Below are 6639 nucleotides of genomic sequence, written 5' to 3'. Positions count from 1 at the left end.
TCCTCCTGCCTGTTGCTCTGGAGCATGCATTGCGCAATGGGGAAGAGCAGCTGGCCTGTTGTAGTGTGTCTCTCAGCAAGGGAGGATGGGGTGTGCAGTGCAGTGTTTTGTTTTGGTAGGGGGTTGTTAACACATACACATTGCTCTGTGTGTTAGCGAACGCAGGCTGGGGAGGTGCTCCTTGCACTTGGAGCAGAAGGCATGTGTGGTGTGGGCTGGGCCTTCATTCCACAGTCTGGGACCAGCCTCCAAGAAAGCTCTGGATCCTGCACACATGAGCTTGACCCTTATGGTAGAGAGTCCTATGGTGCCACAGGTTGCTGACCACAGCCCCCATTATGGCACTTTCATGGCTCTCTTCAATATGCTGGGCTTGGGCCATGGAGCACCTCAGAGATCAGGCCTGAGATCTTGACCTTATATTTGACTCCCAAACCATTGCGCAAAAAGAGGTAAGCAGCCTGCCTGGATGACGTTCTCCCATGGGCTGATCCAGGGAAACACAGAACAAAGGGAATCGAAGCATGAAACAAAGCCAGACCTAACGCTGAGAGACGCCAGCCCCAGGAGGGAATGAGAGTGGGGCCACGTTCTCTATCTACTAAAAAAGAAGACTGCGCAGCCAGAGCACGGGGAGACTGGCACATAGCCCCACCCACTAGCCCCATGACACCAGATACTGTAAAGTTGCAGAGGAGGGAGGAGCTGGGATCACAGCAACTAGCCTGCACATCAGCCACTCTCAAAACACCAGGCAAGAGTTTCACAAGGGCCAGGAAAGGCTGAGACATTGATAGTGAGGATGCGCACAGCAGGGTTACGTTACAGAGGGGCACAAACCAGCCTCTAACTGCCTGAGGGGAGGAAGAAATGTCCCTTGGGAGTCGGTTAGCCCACAACTGCCAGCTGGGGGGTTTTGCGCACCTGCCTCTGAAGCTGGCCTGTCAGAGACAAGAGACGAGTGGGTTGTTCCCTGATACGGCAATTCTCCGGTTCCTAACTAACTAACCAGTGACAGAGCCCTAGACGTCATGGGCACTGGGTCAGGCTAATGGCTTCCCATGAGCATCCACTCGTTTGTGCAGCGCCGAGCTCCTGGACATCACAGCACGAGCACAGCACCCATCAAGACAGGAGTTGGCCAAGATCCTGGCCCCAGCCGCTGTTGTTCCTTCACCAGCATCTCCATCCTCCCCATGCAGCCAAACCTGACATACCCTCCTGCTGTGCGCCGTGTGGCCTTCTCCCAGTGACCTGAGAGAGGCTGCACCAGGGCGCTGCCAGCATGGAAAGACTGCTCCAGACTGGGCTCTCTAGGTTGCCAGCCATCTCTCTAGGACTAGGCTGCAGCTTGACCTGACTGGCTCCATGAGAGAGCAGAGCCAAAGGGCCTGATCCACATCTTCCTAACGTTAGTTTTATCCTAGTATAACTATAGCAGGGTTACTCCAGAGTCCTGCTGTCTCCACGCTTGCAGCCATGCAGGGCTGGCTCCATCACAGCACTAATCTGTCCCCTTCCTTCCCCAGCAAAGCAGAGGCTGGAAGGGCTGTAGCCACAGCACAGAGTGCATCACCTCTTTCCCAGCAGCGAGAGACAGGTGGCCAGCTATGTTCAGGCTGCCAGTTCTGAGGTTTGGAGGGGAGACAGCAGGTGGTAACAGGGGGATGCCTGCCTCCCCACTGTGTGCACCAGCCAGGCCACTGATCTCTTCTGTCCCTTGATCTCCCCTAAATTCTGGAGGTTGCAGATGCAGTGATACCAGCAGGGGTGGGCGTGGTCTGCAGAGAGCAGTTTTGTTCCAGGCAGCTGCGTCGTCATCCCTGGATGTCTGTCCAGCCCCTTTTCATTCCAGTCACCTAAAAGTCAGTAGGAATCAAGAGGCCTAAACCCATTACCACAAGAAACACGGTGACATCTTGCATGAAAGGGACAGTGAATACAGGCACCATGGATGGGTCCAGCCTGCTGCCCTCAGCATGTGGAGGGGGTGGGATGAAGTGGCAATTTTAGGTCCCTTCCTCATCCATTTCCTCTCAGGTCCGAGCATGCTCCTGCTGGGATCAGGAAGCTGGAGGATTCTGTATATGTGGGGAATCTGTAGACTGCTTAGCACGAACCCCATTCTCGCCCCACAACCAGACCAAGTGGGAGAGCAAAGCCCTTCCAGCTGTCTCCTTGCTGCTCACAGAATCCTAGAGCCATAGGGTTAGAGGAGATTGCAAGGGTCATCTAGTCTAACCCCTGCCACGATTCAGGAGGAGTTGTGTCTGTAACCATCCCAGACAGATGCTCTCCAGCCTCCTTTCAAAAATCTCCAGGGAAGTCGCTTCGACGACCTCCCTAGGCGTCTGTTCCATTGTCGGTTAGGGAGTTTTCTCTGAGCTTTGATCTAAATCTGCTCTGCTGTAGCTTGAACGCATGGCCGCTTGCCCTGCCCTCTGTGGCAAGAGAGACCAACTTTTCTCCACCTTTTCTAATGGCAGTCTTTCAAGTATTTGAAAACCACTATAATGCCCCCCTCCCCCTTAATCTCCTCTTCTCCAAACTGAACATACCCAGTTTCTTCCACCTTTACTTTCGATCATCTTTGTCACTCCTCTCTGGATCCTTTCCAGTTTCTCTCCATCCTTTCTATCCATTGGTGACCAAAATTGGACACACGCCTCCAGCGGAGGCCTCACCAGCACCGGTTAGAGCGGTGCTATCCCTGCCTGTGACTTGCATGCTGCGGCTCTGCTAATGCAACCTGAAACCCCTTTCTTTCTTCTTCTTCTTTTTTTTTTTTTTTGTAACAGCATCACACTGCTGACTCATGTGGAGAGTGTGATCCACCACAACTCCCAGATCCTGCTCAGCAGGGCTGCTGCCAAGCCAGTTATCCCCCATTCTGCAGGGGCAGCAAATGATATGGGCCTGTGGTGCCCAAGCTCCAGCAATATTCAGAGCATGGGGGGCCTGGCTCCACCAATGTTCAGGGCCAGATCTCTCCCCCAGCCCCACCTACTGCCCTCACTCCCCTGCACCTCACCTGAGCATCCCTGCCTGCGCCCTGGGCAGCGGGCGGCTGCCCTGCCGCTCCGCGCTGGGCTCCCTCTCCAGCCGCTGCCAGCTACAGCAAAGGGAGTGGCACCGGCAGCAGCTGCGCCTGGGGACGGACGCATGTGATGATGGCCCCCTCCCCTCCAGCACCCACCGGGAGAGGACTCCGACTCCAAGGGGGCTTCCTGGAGTTTGGACCTGAGCAGCTGGGGCTTGGGGGAGTGTCGGACTGGTGACATCCTGGCCCCCGACCCGCAGTCACCACTTCTGCCCCACGCTTGGCAAGGGGCAAACCCATCCCCCACCGACGACTAAAAGCGTTTGCTGCCTCCTGAAGAACATCGTAAAAGAAGGGGCTACATTTGGTTTTAATTTTAGAAAGTATTTGCCTTTAGGGTTATTGATCTAAGAGTGCTTGGTTCTTTCTGTATTCAAAAGAGTATTAATAAAGTTAATAATCTTAAATCAATTTTTATTACGATAGTGATATTGTGCAATTTTGGGAAACTCAAATGCTTACTGTTTCCAGTCCATTTTTACATTTAAAAAAATATATATTGGCTTACAAGGGGGGGAAACCTGTTCTGGGCACCACCAAAATTATACAAACCTGCTGCCCCTGCCATTCTGTATTTGTGCATTTGGTTTTTCTTCCCTAAGTGTAGCACCTCACAGTTGTCTTTGTTGAACTTTGTGTAGGCTGTAGCCCAGTTCTCCCATTTATCCAGATCCCTCTGAATTTTAGCTCTGTCCTCTAAAGCATTAGCAACCCCCCCAGCTTTGTGTCATGTGCAAACTCAGTCAGTCTGCCCTCTAGTCCTACATCCATGGCATTAATGAAGATGTTCAACACCAGGCCCAGAACAGATCCATGTGGAATCCCACTTGAGAGCTCCCTCCAATTCATCATCATTCCATGAATAGTTACTCTCTGTTTGTGGTTGTTTAACCAATTATATATCCACTTAATAGTAGCTCTGCTGAGCCTGCATTTCTCCAGCTTACTTATCAGAAGGTCATGTAAGACTGAGTCAAAATCTGGGCTGAAGTCCACATATATTATCTCCACTGCATTCCTATCCACCAAACCAGTTACCCTGTCAAGGAAGGAAATCAAGCTGGTTTGGCATGATTTGTTCTTGGTAAATCCATGCTGGCTGCTAGTGATTACCCCTTCATCATCCAGGTATTCGCAAATTGAATGTTTTATACATTGCTCTAGTACAGTGGTTTTCAGCTAGGTCCCCAGGAAAAAAAAGTTTGAAGAAAATTGTTGATGCCCATGACCCAATGGAGCTGGGGATGAGGAGTTTGGGGTGTGGGAGGGGCTCAGGGCTGGGGCAGAGGGTTGCGGTGCTGGGGTGAGGCCAGGAATGAGGGGTTCAGGGTGTGGGAGGGCTCTGGGCTGGGGCAGGGATGTAGGAAGGAGTCAAGGCTCTGGGCTGGGGGTGCAGGCTCTGGGGATGAGGGGTTTGGGGTGCAGGAAGGGGTTCCAGGTTTGGGGCAGTTCAGGGCTGGGACAGGGGATTGGGGCACGGACTTACCTCTGGCAGCTCCCAGTCAGCGGTGCAGCTGGGGTGCAGAGGCAGGCTTCCTGCCTGTCCTGGCACCAAGGACTGCACTGAGCCCCAGAATAGGCCAGCGACAGGTCCAGCTCTTAGGCAGAGGCATGCAAGCGACTCTTGCCCACAGGCAATGCCCTCACCCCCCCCTAGTTCCCATTGGGGTGTGGAGCTGGTATTCGGGGCGGGAGTAGCGTGTGGAGCTTATGCTCCCCTGCCTAGAACCCAGACTCGCTCCTGGCCGCTTCCGGGGCACAGCGCAGTGTCAAAACAAGGAGGCATTAGCCTGCCTTAGCTGGGCAGCACCGGGACTTTTAACGTCCCGGTCGGTGGTGCTGACCAGAGCCACCCAGTGCCTGATGGGCCGCGACCCGAAGTTTGAAAAACGCTACCCTAGTAGCTTCCCAGGTACTGAGGTCAGGCTGGCGGGTCTATAGTTCCCTGGCTCCTCCTTCCCCCCTTTTAAAGATGGGCGGAAGAGACTGGCAAAGACCTTTAAAAATTGGTGCTTGTCAGCAAGACAGACAGATGACAGAGGGATATTTAGATATTTGGTTACCTTTTATTGGAGACTGAGAAAGTATATTCACCTGAAAAAATAAACCAGCAGGTCTGTCCAGCTGTTTTGAATATTAGTAGACATTCCTGGGCCATTAAGTGTGTATAGAGAGATTTCACTCCATTTAATAAAATCATTAGACACAACGTAAGTGTGGCAATGTATGCTACACTGCACCTCAGAGTAGCACCCTGTAACCCCCATATTCGTTTGTATATGGTTGTAATTCATACAAAGCATGCCATGTAAGAGACTATATGAAAGGTCATGATCTGCTGAAACTAATTGTTCCGACAAAATGTCTAGTGTGAGTGTGTATGAAGGCATGAGATTTTGCTATATGGTTGTTATTGAAATGTGTTGTGAGTTTGGGAGATACCCACTGCTAGTTCTCCAGTGACAACGAAGGTGGTGACCCACACCCAAACTGATATTAAGCGACCATCACAAGCCATTGACCAGCTGAGGAAATGTAAACAAGAGATTTACAGGTCTGTAAGAGAGAGTAGTGCAAGCACCACACATTAGGGGTTGCTCAGATCTGTGATTCAGCAAGGCTCCCCAGGATGTGCCTGGGCCAGTATCTTCCCTGGGACATGAATTAAGAGTATAAAATAAGGGACAGTGGCATCATGAGACCACCCCTCCCCTCCCCCACCTACACTGAAGGCAACAAGAATGCTCAGAAGACCAACTTTGAACTAAGGAGATTGGTCCCAGGCTGAGAAGGAAATTCAGCCTGTGTATTAAGAACTATAACCTGCCTAAACATCCAGTGGGGTGAGAAAAACTGCTTGATTCAAATATTGCTTCGTCTGAAAGTTTAGGATTTAGAATGCGTGTTTACTATTTTTTTTTTTTAAGGAAACACTGACCTTTATGCCTACCACTTATAATCATTTATAATCTATCTTTCTGTAGTTAAACTTATTTTAATACTTTATCCTTACCCATGAGTTTGTCTAATCGTACTCAAGTTTGTTGTGCGCATCACAGCAAGTTGGTTCTTGTCTCCATTCCACCAGTTCTCCTAGCACTAGAGAGGCTTGCCACCTAGACAGGATCTGAATTTTTATTGTAAAAAAGATTTCTTGTGGGGGAAATAAAACCTCTCCAGCCATTTTTGTCCTAAAGAATTAAACAAGGGCAAAAACCCAATTTTCCTCCCTTCACAGGTCACCATAGGAACTGGCTGCTGGAGTCCTGAAGAAACAATACAGCTAAACGGCAAGAGAGGTAGGAACTAACACTTTGCTCTCCCCGGCATATGGCTCTTAACAATCCAGGCATTTCCAGGGCTGGAGAGCTCATTAGCTGAATGTCTAGACTCTAGGCCCAACAGACTATTAAAAGACGACAAAAATCACTGTGAAAGCAGCACACGCTGCCTCACTGATGCCACTTTAACCACAGGTTTGTTGGCTTGACCATCATCAGGAATCTGCCTCCAGCGCAGCCCCACGCGTGGGGCTTGCA

The sequence above is a fragment of the Lepidochelys kempii genome, chromosome 15 (genome assembly GCF_965140285.1).
Source record: "Lepidochelys kempii isolate rLepKem1 chromosome 15, rLepKem1.hap1, whole genome shotgun sequence".
In the NCBI taxonomy this organism is placed as follows: domain Eukaryota; kingdom Metazoa; phylum Chordata; order Testudines; family Cheloniidae; genus Lepidochelys; species Lepidochelys kempii.
Note: the sequence above shows the minus strand (reverse complement) of the source record.